At 45.4% G+C, this 14,128-nt stretch overlaps 1 long non-coding RNA gene across 1 annotated transcript in view; it reads right to left on the bottom strand.

Moving 5' to 3' along the window:
* LOC127204416 (uncharacterized) overlaps nucleotides 1-7,405 on the bottom strand; it is a 99,051-nt gene extending 91,646 nt beyond the window's left edge. Inside the window, exon 1 of the long non-coding RNA XR_007832468.1 lies at nucleotides 7,318-7,405. This is a non-coding gene — a long non-coding RNA (uncharacterized LOC127204416). The remainder of the gene's footprint in view (nucleotides 1-7,317) is intronic.
* Nucleotides 7,406-14,128: the final 6,723 nt, after the last annotated feature.

Raw genomic sequence — 14,128 nt, 5'->3', positions numbered from 1 at the left:
CAAGTGCTCAAGTGTAGTGCCATATACACTATAAAATGCTTTCTAAATCCTTTGTCTTACTCAACCCTCATAACAACCCTGTTAGGATAAGTGGGATAATTTCCTTTCCCACTTTACAGGTAAGCCTAAGACTCAGAACATAAGGTCAAGCCCGCACAGTTAGTAAAACAGGGCACTAGGTCTTTTAGCCCAGGTCAGGTTCTTGACCACTAAGCCCCGTGTCTGTCTCCCACAGAGGAAATTACTTGCTTCCTACTCTGTTCAGTGCATGGACAAGGCAGTCTGAAGGCCATCAGGTTCCCACTGTGCTCACCAGGGTATCGAGGGACACAGCCAGGCTGCTGGCTGGCTCGCTCAGACACAGGTGCACCCGGAGCTCAGATCTCAGCCCTCCATTATGCTGTGTTCATTACACAGGAAGACTCCGAGGTCATGCTTTCAAATCCTAGCCCTCTCCTCATTATCTGCCCCAGCATCAGCGTTCCTCCAAGTCCTGTATTGACTCGCTTTGCTCCTGGCTGCCGGCCCATCTCCATTAGATCCCAGGCATTTGAGTAAAATACACAGCTATCCAGTTCTGACTGAACAGAATTGACTCGCCATCTCTCCTCTATAATTTTGGGCAGAGTCTGAGAGGATTTAGAAGGTGTCATTGACTTGGAATTACAGTTCATTGTTACAGAATGAATTTCCGGACTATGCTAGAGAGGGCTGGGCACCCCCCACCACACACATACACACTTACACAAGCAGCTTTGTTCCCATCCGAGTGCCCCTCTAACTGCACTGTGCACATTCACTGAGGACTGTGCTGATTCGCCAGGCAGAGCTGTATCAGAGAGAGTTCAGCTTCAGCCCTCACATGGGCATCATGCTTGGCCTGTGTACTCTCACTCCTACCTCCTGTCACTACCTTCTAGATTTCCTGCCCCACCACGCCCTTTGCACGCCTTTGGTATTCTGCACAGCAGCATCCTAAGGATCTTTGCTCAGCTGAGGTGAAACAAGTGACCACACACCGGGTTGGTAGCTGACTGACTGATTGTATTTTCCATATTGCACATCTGTCACTTGCCCAGAGTGAATTCAGTCTTCCAGATATGGCTACCTATTTGGGACGAGGGACTTGCAGGGAAAGCTCTAAGCATGTGGGCATCCTAAAGCAGATGGCGCTGAGTTTAAAAACAAAAACCAAAATCATAACATCATGGCCCCAGCCCCAGAAGATGGAACAACAAAACCCTCTCCCATGGGCCAGCCTAAGCCACTAATCCCCTGGCACAGCTGGAAACACAAAACTGCCTTAGAGTCCCGGGACCCCAACTTACCTGATGGAACAATACCAAAGCCCCCTTTCTCAGCTTCCCTTGTTGCCCCTCGCTCTGTCTCCCAAGCCACTTAAGGAGAACACTGAGCAATGTTCAACTAAACTTGCTTGAAAAATCAGATAAAACTGTTCAATTATCTTACAATGACCATAATAATAAAAAGAAAGACATACAAAAAGAAAAAAAAAAAAATCCTTGGTGATCCTAGCTTTAAAAAATAAAACATTTCCTCCAAGTTGGCTTGGTTTTTGTTTTTTAACAAAAGTTGTTAAAATTTTTATTTTTAAAATTTACATTTATTCTGCATGTGTGTGCACCTGTGCAGGAAACAACTTGAAACAGTCTGTTCTCTCCCTCCACTGTGGGTGTCCCAGGTATCAAACTCAGGCTGAGCCACCTTGCCAGCTTGTAAACTGTTTTCTAACTTCTAGTAGGTGCTGATACAGTTTTATTTATTTATTTTTTTTTTTTTGGTTTTTCGAGACAGGGTTTCTCTGTGTAGCCTTGGCCATCCTGGACTCACTTTGTAGACCAGGCTGGTCTTGAACTCACAGCGATCCGCCTGCCTCTGCCTCCCGAGTGCTGGGATTAAAGGCGTGCGCCACCACGCCCGGCTGCTGATACAGTTTTAAAATGTTCATCAATCTTTTAATCCCAGTACTCAGGAGGCAGAGGCAGGTGGAACTCTGTGAGTCCCAGGCCAGCCTGGTCTACATGGCAAGTCAGAGATACACAGTGAGACCTTATCTCAGAAAAATGAGAGAGAGAGAGAGAGTGTGTCTGTGTCTGTGAACAAGAGCTCAGTGTGATGGTTGTGATGGTGCCCACCTGTAACTCCAGCTCACAGGAAACAGAAGCGACAGGATGGATTGTTTAAGTATAATAAGATATAATAAGAAAAAAAGCCTGGCAGACAGTCTCTCTGGCCAGAGCCTTCACCACAAGCCTTCACCAAAAGCATGCTATAGCTCTAGCTTGGCTTTTTAGCACTTCCTCCTTCAATAGCACTGTGACGTCTTCTGCGCCGCTGGCTAATCTGACCACCGCAGCCTCTAGCTGGGCTTCTAGCAGAATCTCTCCAAAGCACATAATGGGAAATAAAGCAATTTCCAAAGCACAGCCGCAGGGCACGGCAAAGTTCAGCAGTGAACGCAGCCTGGCTCTGACTCCCTTCCCTCATACCAACAGTGAGCTGAAGTCACTGAGAGATGAGCAAGAGGAAGGGCAGGAGGAGGTGAGAGACAGCTCAGCAGTTCAGAACAGGACCTGGTGGCACTTCCTTTAATACCAGCCAGCACTCAGGAGGCAGAGGCAGGAGGATTTCTTTGAGTTCCAGGCCAACCTGGTCTAACGAAGTAAATACACAGGACAGTCAGAACCGCAAGAGAAACCCTGTCTCAGAAAACCAAAAAAAAAAGAAAAAGAAAGAAAGAAAGACCACAATCATACAATTTAGAGCAGACTGAAGATTAAAGTTTTGGCAAGAATTGATCTGGGAAAAGAGGTGGGAAGGAAGGCTTCCTTGAATATGGGTGGCTCCTAACAGGTGGAAAATAAGGCTCCAAGCTCAAGCCTCAGAACCAAAAGAAAGGAAAGAAGGACGGACAGACTGGATATAAATGGGTTACTAGGTAGAGTGGGCAAGGACTTGATAAGGAACATAGGGACTAGTGGAGACTGAGGTACAATGCTCCACTCAGGGGCTGGCCTGATTTAGGAATGTGCCATAACAGGGCGTGGTGGCGCAGGCCTTTAATCCCAACACTGGGGAAGCAGAGGCAGGTGAATCACTATGAGTTAGAGACCAGCCTGGTCTACAAGCCAGCCAGGATTGTTACATAAAGAAACTCTGTCTTGACACAACTAAAAAATAAAAAAATAAAAGTTATGTACCTATATCCTTTGGTGAATTGTCAAGAGAAGCCAGCTGTCTCATATCCCACTTTTACATGTAGGCTCAAAAGTTTGGGGGGGCAGTAATGGACCCCAACAGTGAACAGTGAGGACCCTCGAGTCCAACCAGCTCATTAGCCTCATGCTTTTGTTGTTTTCACAAGTGACTTTGCACTTCTTATTTAACATTTTCATGTCGCATCTTTCTCATCCAAAAAAAAAAGAAGATATTTCACCTCTAGGACTACTGTGAAGAAAAAAAATTTGTGTGTGTGTGTGTGTGTGTGTGTGTGTGTGTGTCTAACAATGACTGGCACATGGAAACACTTTATAGAAAGTTTTTAACTATTACTATCTGTGGTGGTTTAAATAACAATAGTCCTCACAGGCACATATATTTGAATGCTTGGTCCTTAGGAAATGGTACCACTTGAGCAGGGTTAGGAGATGTGGTCTTGTTGGAGTGGGTGTGGCCTTGTTGGAGGAAGTGCGGCCTTGTTGGAGTGGGTGTGGCCGTATTAGAGAAAGTGTGTCCCTGCAGGTGGGCTTTGAAGTTTCAAAACCCCAAGTCAGGCCCAGTGGCTCTTCCTTCCTGAGGCCTGCAGAACTCTTAGCTTCTTCAGGTCTGTGTCTGCCTGCATGCCCCATGCTCTCCACCATGATGACAATGCACTAAAAGCCAGCACCAATTATATGCTTTCCTTTATAAGAGTTGCTGTGGTCACGGTGCCCCTTCACAGTAACAGAGCATTGACTAAAACACCATCCTTACTTGGCAAGCATCATACAGAACAGCGGTTCTCAACCTGTGGGTCGAATATCAGATATTTATTTATATTACAATTCGTAACAGTAGCAAAATTACAGTTATGAAGTAGTAGCAACGAAAGGATTTTACAGTTAGGGGTCACCACAACATGAGGAACTGTATTAAAAGGGTCGAAGCATTAGGAAGGTTGAGAACCACTGATGTAGAACAAAAAAATTGCTTCTTCTCATAGGGTCCCATATAAGGCAACACTGAAACTACATCAGCCCCAATACAATCAGAGAGCCGTACATCTCAGTCTCCATGGCTGTGAAGATTAGGTAAGAAATCTGTGTCCACCTTCCAGCAGCCAGACCCATGTTGGGTTGTTGGGTTCTAGGTATGACTATTCTTTCTCCCTCCCTCCCTCCCCCCCCCTCAGACACACACGCGCGCGCGCACATACACACACGTATACACACACATGGGGGGGTGGGTTCAGCCACTCCGCTGGAAAACCTCAGGACTCCTTCTTAGTCAGCACCTTAGAAATTCAAAGAATTCTTTGCCTCGTGACTATTGTAATAGCCCTATCCATACCAGACTATGGGTTTCTTAGGGTAACTGATGGCTGGGTGTTTTCATGACTAGCAACAGCTCAGAGCTGAAGGGTTATCTGAGAGGCCCTGGTTTCCTGAGTTGATGCAGTTCTGCAGTGGACAACCGGCCCCTTGTTCTGAGGATGTTTCTCACCAGCTCAAGCAAGCTCCCTATCCTTCCACACACTGCAAAGTACTGCCTCCGGCCCTCCCTACAATTCCTCCTGAGCCACCACTTATGCATCTGCTAGCACTTAACAACAGGAGGCTTAATTAAAAGGAAAAAAAAAAAAAAAAAGAGGGGGGGAGGAGGCAGCCAGTGACTAGGAAGTGGAACTGTTGTATCGCTAACCGGTATTAAACTCTTCCTCATTTAACTTCCTTTAATCTATCCTAATTTCTTTCAGGTGCCAGGCTGCCCTCCCCCACAGAAGCAACAACAAGAACAGTTAGGAAGCACTGTCTTTGGGCCCTTCACATGGGCCTCTCTCAACAATCCTGTAATGCAGGTGAGTAGATCGCTTCTGCCGGTGATGATGAGCCCACAGTCAGAAAGGGAGGTGAAAAGCCGAGAGATTGTGGCCCATGCCTGTAAGCCCAGTGCTCTGGAGCCAGAGACAGGCAAATCTCTGAGTTCCAGGCTAGCCTGGTCTATATAACGAGTTCGAAGAGCTAGGACTACATCTAGAGACATTGTCTCAAAAAAAAAAAGAAAGAAAGAAAGAAAGAAAATTTGAATAATAAAAAACAAAACCTTTCCCACTTGCCCAAGTTCACACAACTTGTAGCTGGTAAAGCCAGGAGTCAAAAAGGATTCTACTTTCTTCATTTGCCTATAATAGGGCTTTCGGGGTTCCTAGCATGTACCCTGAGCTAGAACCATGGGAATGAAATCCTAGCCTACGGTCTCTGACTTCCGAGTGGACACTGCATCCTCCCTCCCTGGACCTAGGTTTCTGTGTACTTCACCTCGAAAAAGACCCTTGAAGGTAAAAACAAGACCAGAAAGGTGAGAGTGACACATTTGAGGAAGATGCTACAAAAAATCCACAATTTATAGTCAGCCTAAGAATTGATTTTTTTTTTGAGACATATAAAACACGTTCACACTGTAAGGAATCTTTCCAGTCAGGTGGGTTTTCTTAATTTCTATGGTGCTTTTTAAAGTATAGAAGTAAAAGCAAGTTCATAACAAACAGAAGCAAAGTTCACAAAAATAAGAGTGAAGGAAGGTTCTCTAGCATGGTCCAGTGCCTGTGGTGCTAAGGAATCAAAAACCAGGGTCTCATGCAGGTAAAATAAACACTCTACCACTGAACTAGACTCACAGCTCTAGCTTTTCCTAAGAACATATGAACAGTGTGTGTGTGTGTGTGTGTGTGTGTGTGTGTGTGTGTGTGTGTGTGTGTGTACGTACACGCGTGCACATGCACGCACCAGATTGGTGTGCCCACTTGTAAGCTCTGTACATAAGAGGCTGAGGGAAGAAGATGAGCAGCAGTTCAAGGCCTGCCTGGACTGTAATAGGAACTTATTTGCCTGTTCGGCTTATTGTCTTGGAGGCTTACTACCTCTGTCTGCTAACCTATTCCAGCCTCCATACAATCTAACCTAGACCTAGAATGTTTTCAGCCTCTGAGACTTACTGCTTAATAAGCTCACCTTTACTTGTTCTTTCTGAGCTCTGGGCTGGCTGGTTCAACTCAGCTGTTCTGGCTCAAACTCCTCTCCCAGCTGACTTATTTAATCTGGCTTCTCTCTCAGCCTGGAATTGCTCTGCTTGGCCTCAAACTAACTCAGCGATCTGCTCTAATCTTCTGGATGCTTCTCACTTTCCATCTTCACCTGAGTTCCCTCTCTGCAATGTATCACTATTACTGTCCCGGTAAAACTGCCTCCTCTCTCTGCATTGCCCCTTAAGTAGCTCTCCTTACTTGTCTCTTCTTGAGAGACTTGGGAGTATCCTATTCTGTCAAATCTTCCCCTAATTCATCACTTTCCTGCCACTCAATTTAAACATCACTTTCAAACATGGGTGCTTCCTTCTACAAACTAACTTTACCGTCACTGTTTGGGATTAAAGGCATGGATCACCACACCTGGACCTAAGCTTTTCTTTACCTGATACTTGCTCTATACCAGGTTGGCCTTGAACTCAGATCTGTTTGCCTCTGTCACTGGATTAAAGGTATGTCTGTATTCCAGATGGATCACACAGACCTAGAAGGTCTTTGGATGTGACCTCTTGCCAGAACAGCCATGTTCAAAATTAAAATTCCTCCACACTGGACTTCATAGTAAGGCTTTTTCTCAAATACTAAACAAACAATAGCACAGAATATCTATCTCAGTATAGCCATAAACTTCTGTTTCTTAAAAGCAGAATCTTATTCTGTAGAATTTAGTATTGGTTTTGGAGTTTTCCAAAACTGAGGGCCAACTTCTAGGCTAACACCCTACAGCCTGCCACATCCACAGTTTTAAAACGTCTTATTTTGGACTTGGGTTCAATTTCCAGCACTCACATGGCAACTCACAACTGTCTGTAACTCCAGTTCCAAAGGATCTGATGCCCTCAGAAAGACATACATACAAGAAAAACACCAATGCACATAAAAGCAAATAAATCTTAAAATATAGTTCTCATCATTGCATTTATTTACATCTTCATATCAAGCTGCCCAAAACCATATGTCTTTTAAACTAACACAAGCAACTGTGTTATATGCATGGATTGAGATCTACTTACCCAGTTTCCTGTGAAGAACACTTGGCTCATGACTCCTTTTGATGTTGTGATGGCCATGGGCAATGTTAAGAATTGTTAAAGGCAGCCTATGCAGAAAAAGAGAAGAAGAAAAAAAAAAATCACTTGTATCTGGTCAGGGGTTAATTTCCAAAACATGTAAGGAACTTCAACAATGAAATAACACCAACAATAAGAAAGTAACAACCCAATTTAGAAGCAGACATCTCTCTAATGGAGAATAACCTATATTCTATTATATTCTATATTCTATTCCACCAACAGCCAACAGCTACATGAAAAAATGCTTGGCCAGGTGGGTGTTGTGGCACACACCTGCAACCCCAGCACTTGGGAGGTAGACACAAGAGGATCCCAAATTTGAGACCAGCTTGGGCAATATATAAAGACTCTGGGGGCTGGAGAGATGGCTCAGAGGTTAAGGGTACTGACTGCTCCTCCAGAGGTCCCAGCAACCACATAGTGGCTCACAACCATCTCTAATGTGATCTGCCGCCCTCTTCTGGCCTGCAGGTGTGTGTGCAGGCAGAGCACTACACACATAATAATAAATAAATAAATATTTTCTTTTATTTTTTTTTTTAAATTTATGTATTTATTATGTCTACAGTGCTCTGCCTGCGTATATACTCACAGGCCAGAAGAGAGCATCAGATTACACTGTAGATGGTTGTGAGCCACCATGTAGTTGCTGGGAATTGAACTCAGGACCTCTGGAAGAGCAGTCAGTGCTCTTAACCACTGAGCCATCTCTCCAGCCCCATAAATAAATATTTTGAAAAATAAAATAAAAAAATAAAGACTCTGTCAGGATGAGGAGAGAGAGGGGAAGGGAGCAATAGAAACAATAAAGCAATAGGAAACAGCAAGTTAACTTATTGGTGAGCAGCAGCTAGGGAGATGGCAAAATTTTGTGCACTGCTGGTGAGAATGGTGGTAGCCACCATGGAAAATGGCGGAGTGCCAAAATCGTCACGCTCGAACTACCTTCTATTCAAGAACCCTAAATGCTGGGTACAGATCCAAAAGCATTCAAAGTGGGATCTTGGCCTGGCAGGGTAGCTTGATAGGAAAAAACACTTGCTTTGCAAGCTTGACCTGAGTATGATCCTTGGAACCCACATAAATAATGATGGAAGGAAAGAACTAACTCCACAAATTTGTACTCTACTTCCATACATGCACTGTAATATGCACGCGCTCACTTGCGCACGCACACACACACACAGAGCAAATAAATAATTATCTCAAAGAGACACCACATCTTATGTTCAGTCCTATTTATCATAGTAAAAATATAGAGAACCACACACCTATACCTATAATCCCAGCACTCAGGAGGAAGGCAGAGGCAGGAAGATGATCAGGAGTTCAAGATCATCCTGAGCTACATGAGACCTGTCTTACAAAGCCAAAATAAAAGAGGTTTGGGGACAACCTAAATATATATTTAGGAATACATGGATTCTTCTGGACATACTATACAGAAAAATTAGAATTGTATTCAATCTCAAAAAACAAAGAAGGTTGGCCGGGTGTGGTGGCACACACCTTTAATCCCAGCACTTGGGAGGCAGAGGCAGGTGGATCACTGAGGGTTCAGGGACCAAGCTGGTCTACAAAGTGAGTCCAGGACAGCCAGGACTACACAAAGAAACCTTGTCTCAAAAAAAAAAAAAAAACAAAAGAAAAATGAGAGAGATGGTCGGGTATGGCAGCTCATGCATTTAATCCTAGAGCTGAGGAGACAGAGGTGGGCAGAACTCTGTGAGTTAGAGGCCTAGTCTACATATCAAATTCTAGGCCAACTGGGGGAAGGAGGGAAGGAAGGAAGGAAGGAAGGAAGGAAGGGAGGGAGGGAGGGAGGGAGGAAGGAAGGGGAAAAAAGGAGGAAGGGAGCAAGGAAGGAAGAAGCTGTATATACCTAGCAGTATTTCAGCTGGAGTATATGCTGGCTGCTTTTTAAAAAAAAAGAAGAGGAGGAGGAGGAGGAAGCAGCAGAAGCAGCAGCAGCAGCAGCAGCAGCAGCAGCCAGACACTGATGTGAACACCTTAATCCCAGCAAAAGCAACTAGATCTCAGTGATTTAGAGGCCACCCTCTACATAGTGCTCTAGGATGGCAGGGATACACAAAAGAATCTGTATTATTATTGTTATTATTATTATTACTACTACTACTACTATTATTACTACTACTATTATTACTACTGCTATTACTATTATTTTCATGGATATGGGTATTTGCCAACATTTATCTCTGTGTACCATGTTCATGCACTACCCATGTCAGTCAGAAGAGGGTACTGGATCCTCTAGAACTGGATTGTTGTCAGCTGTCATGTAGGTGCTAATAATACAACCAGGGTCCTCTACCAGAGCAGCCAGTGCTCTTTGCTCTTAACGTCAAAGCCATCTCTCCCACCCCAACTGATAATAACACTAAGAGAAAAAGAGATTAAGATCTTTACACAAAGAAAGAAAAAGAAAGCTAGCCATTTTAGCCAGACAGGATCTGCCTATCTTGGCTCTTACCAATGATGGAGTTGCAAGCACACACATGCCTAGCTTTTATATGAAGACTGGTGACTTGAACTCAGGTGTCCAGGCTTGCATGGCCTTCACAGCAAGTGTGCACATATGGCACAAGCACTGGAACCCTCAAGCTAAGAGAAATTAATGAGGATCTGTGTAAGTGTAGAGGTAAACTTGCTCACGGATTTAAAGTGTGTGTGTGTGTGTGTGTGTGTGTGTGTGTGTGTGTATAATTGTACGTGTATGTTACTGTATATGTGGGTGTGTTGTTATACAGTGCATGCTATTCTTAGCTAAAATGGCCTTGAACTTCTTATGTTCCTGCCTCTACTTGTTCAGTGCTAGGATGACAGGTATGCACTGCCAAGGCTGGCTTAAAATTTTGGTACTTCATGGTTTAGACAGAGTCTCTACATAGTCCTGACTGGCCTGGAATTCAGTATGTAGACCAGCCTGGCCTTGAACTCACACAGATACACTTGCCTCTGACACCTAAGTGCTGGGATTAAAGGCATGCCTTACCACACCCAGCTCATTATTTTTTTGTTTATTATATCGTGTGTGTGTGTGTGTGTGTGTGTGTGTGTGTGTGTGTGTGTGTGTGTTAGGGCCTCAGCATATTTGAGGTTCTGGCTTTAATCTCCAGTAACTAAAAAAAAAAGTGTGTTTTAGCATTTTTTTCTTTGTGTGTGTCTGTGTGTGTGTGTGTGTGTGAGAGACAGAGAGAGAGAGAGAGAGAGACAGAGACAGAGACAGAGACAGAGACAGAGACAGGGTTTCTTTTGTAGTCCTGGCTTTGTAGACCAGGCTGGTCTTGAACTCACAAAGATCTGCCTGCTTCTGCCTCCCAGTGCTAGGATTACAGGTGTGTGCCACCTCAGCATTTCTTGTAAGATAGGAATTGCTTTAAGATGCTTAACGTGTAAAGGTGTTTTGTCTGTGTGTATGTCTATGTACCTCCTGTGAGCACTGCCTCAGAAACCAGAAAAAGGCATCAGAGGCCTTGGAACTGGATTTTTTTTTTTTTTTTTTTTTTTTTGAGACAGGGTTTCTCTGTGTAGCCTTGGCCATCCTGGACTCACTTTGTAGACCAGGCTGGCCTCGAACTCACAGCGATCTGCCTGCCTCTGCCTCCCAAGTGCTGGGATTAAAGGCGTGCGCCACCATGCCCAGCTGGAACTGGATTTTGAACTTTTGTAATTACATGTATTCATCTTATTTTTTGCGTGAATGTTTTGCCCACATATACTTATGTCTCTGCACTACACGTGTAGTCAGTGCCCATGGAGATCAGAAGAGGCCATTGGCTCCCCTGGAACTGGAATTACAGATGGTTGTGAACCACCATGTAGGCATTAGGAATGGAACCTAGGTTCTCTACCACACCAACAAGTACTCATCGCCACTGAGCAATCTCCAGTCCTGGGCACTATTTTAAATGCCAGGAGTTCTGCAGTGAAGAGGGAAACAATCCCAGGTGCGGTGTGTGGTGGCACACACCTCTTATTTCAGCCTTGGGTGACAGAGGCTGGAAGATCTCCGTATGCTGGATGGAAGGACGCCTGAGCTACCTAGGAAAATCCTGTCTCAAAGAGCAAAGTGTTGGTGAGATGGCTCAGTAGGCAAGAACACTCACATTGCAAGCCTGAAGACCTGAGTTCAAATCTCCACTCATTACCCATGTAAAGGTCAGGCGTGACTGTCTATGCTTGTACCCCGGGCATCTCAGTGGGTCAGAGGCAGGTGGATCTTGGGTTCAGGGAGAAACCCAGCCTCAAGGCAGTAAGGCACAAAACAGTGGAAGACACCACAAACATTTACATCACACATAGAAGGAAGAGGAAGAGGAGGAGGAAGAACAAGAATTCCTGCTGTCTCAGAGCTTACCTATAATCACCTTGCTGGGAAAGATCAACAAGTCAAACATTTGTTTGTCCCATGGTGATAAGAACAAGGGAAGAAGAAGAAGAAAAAAAAAATGCAGGGAAGAGCATCAGATGGCCTGGGGAAAGGAAGTAAACTGCAGGTTGGAGATACTTCAACCCGCCCTGATAAGGAAGTGGAAGTGATGCTTGCTGAGATGGGATGGGGTGGAGTCTAGATAGAGGGGGAAAAACACATTCCTGAAGATCTGCCTGTGGGGTGTAGCTCCAGGAGAGCCAGATTAGATCTGAAGCCTTGCTAATCAAATTCCTTAAAGCAGCAGGGCTGGAATGTTCTAGTAACAGGGAAGGCAGTGAAGGCTAGAGGATGCCGGCTCAGTGGTTGAGGACTCACACAAAGCTGTGGTGTGAGCCTGAGCTCATAAGGGGGAGGGAGAAAAAAAAAAAAAAGCCAGGTATGGTGACACAGGCCTTTAATCCCAGGACTTGGGAGGCAGAGGCAGGCAGATTGTTGCTGGTTTGAGGCTAGCCTGGTCTACAAAAGCGAGTCCAGGACAGTCAAGGCTACACAGAGAAACCTTGTCTCGAAAAGCCAAAAAAAAAAAAAAAGAAAGAAAGAAAAGAAAAGAAAGGGGACAGAAAAAGGAGACAGAAAGAGCAAGAACTTGAGGGGAGAGAGAGAAAATGGGGTCAAGAGGCAGTCCAAGGAAGGCCTTGTGGCTACTACAAAGACTGGCTTTAAAGCTGGTACACACCTGTAATCCCAGCACTCAGGGAGGCAGACAGATCTCTGTCTGCCTCTACAAAGCAAGTCCAGGACAGCCAAGGCTACACAGAAAACAAAAAACAAAAAACAAACCAAAACAAACAAACAAAAAAAAGCCTGTCTCAAAAACCAACAAAACAAAAAACAGGCTTTGACTTTGAGTGACATGTGCAGCCACTGAAACAGCAAGCATTGTAGAGCCAGCCAGCTACTCCCAAGCAGAGGGGCATAACTTGATGACATTTCAGAAGGTCTAATTGAAAAGCCACAAAAGCCATCAGAACTGAATTAATATAGGCAAAAAAAAAATGGTGCCTGAGATCATGACAGGTGGGTAAGATGTGAACAGATTCCACACTGACGTGTGCTGGTGGGATGAAATATGAGGGCTTGGGGGGCATTTACATGTCAAGAAAGACCCCAAGGTCTGAGCCTTAAGTATCTGGTACGGTCGTGACCCCTGAGTCTGACCTTACTAAGTATGAGATGTCTAGCTGCCTAGTGGTTAGACACAGCCAGGGACCTTCAAAGCTGGAGCTGTGGAATCAGGGAGGCGGCACTCAGGGTTAGAAGATGGAGATCGTCCAGGGAATGAGAGCAATGGGACGAGAATCTTCAACAGGAAAGGTCAGAAGGAAGACAAAAAAGGAAAGCAGAGAAAAGTTGCAGAAGTGGGGCGGGAGTGACAGGAGAGAAGCGGGAGCCTTGGGAGCCAAGTGAAGAAGTGAATGGTCAATTGTGCCAAATGCTGCTGACAGGTCAAATAAAGTGAGCCTGAGAAGTGGCTGTTGGGTTTGGCAAGGGCAGTTGAAGGGCTGGCAGCAGCTGGGCTGTTTACTTAGGGAGGTGTGAGGAGGGAGGAGCGCAGGGACCTCTCACCTCTCCCAGGGGGCTTTTGCCCTTTTGCTCAAGGCTTGACTTTTTTTTTTTTTTTTTTTTTTTTTCACGTGTGGATTCCTTGGCCTAGAAAACACCTTCCACCCCCCCTCTTTGCTGATTGCCACACACTCTGAACCCTGATCTTAGGAAACCTTCCCATTCTGGCTGCCCCCTCACATTTCCAGGGGTCTGTTCCCTTCCTAGAATAGGCCCAGTGTATTCTCCTATCGGGTCTGAAGGAACATATACATCTTTGGCTATCTTTGGGGGTGGGGGTGGGGGAGACTGTGTCCTTTTAGCTGTAAGTGCATCACCTGGCACGTGGCCTGGTGTGTAACAGGCACACGGCAAACAGGGGGTTAGGAAAGGGAATACTCGGGCACTGGTATGATGGGACCTGTGTCCTGAGTCCGAGGACCAGGGATGAGATCCCCAAGAGGAGAGCAGGGGTAAGAGGAGAGGAAAGAAGTCCTCACTGCAGGTTGGGAGGGAGGGAAAGAGGGAGTGAGGAAGGGAGGGAAGAAAGATGGGAGAGAGGGAGGGAGGGGAGAGAAGAGGAAGGGAAAGACAACTCAGATACACCCAACGACCAGAGATCAGAGGACCAGGCCACAGGCTCTGTGACATCCTGCCTCCCAGTTTAGACTGCTTCCATCCAAGCGCAGGTGGACTTTGCAATCAGAGATTGGGAAAGCCACGGGCCCAGGGCTACACAACGGTGAAGGTTTGGCT

Source organism: Acomys russatus, chromosome 20, assembly GCF_903995435.1.
Source record: "Acomys russatus chromosome 20, mAcoRus1.1, whole genome shotgun sequence".
In the NCBI taxonomy this organism is placed as follows: domain Eukaryota; kingdom Metazoa; phylum Chordata; class Mammalia; order Rodentia; family Muridae; genus Acomys; species Acomys russatus.
This window is presented reverse-complemented; position numbering and strand designations above follow the sequence as displayed.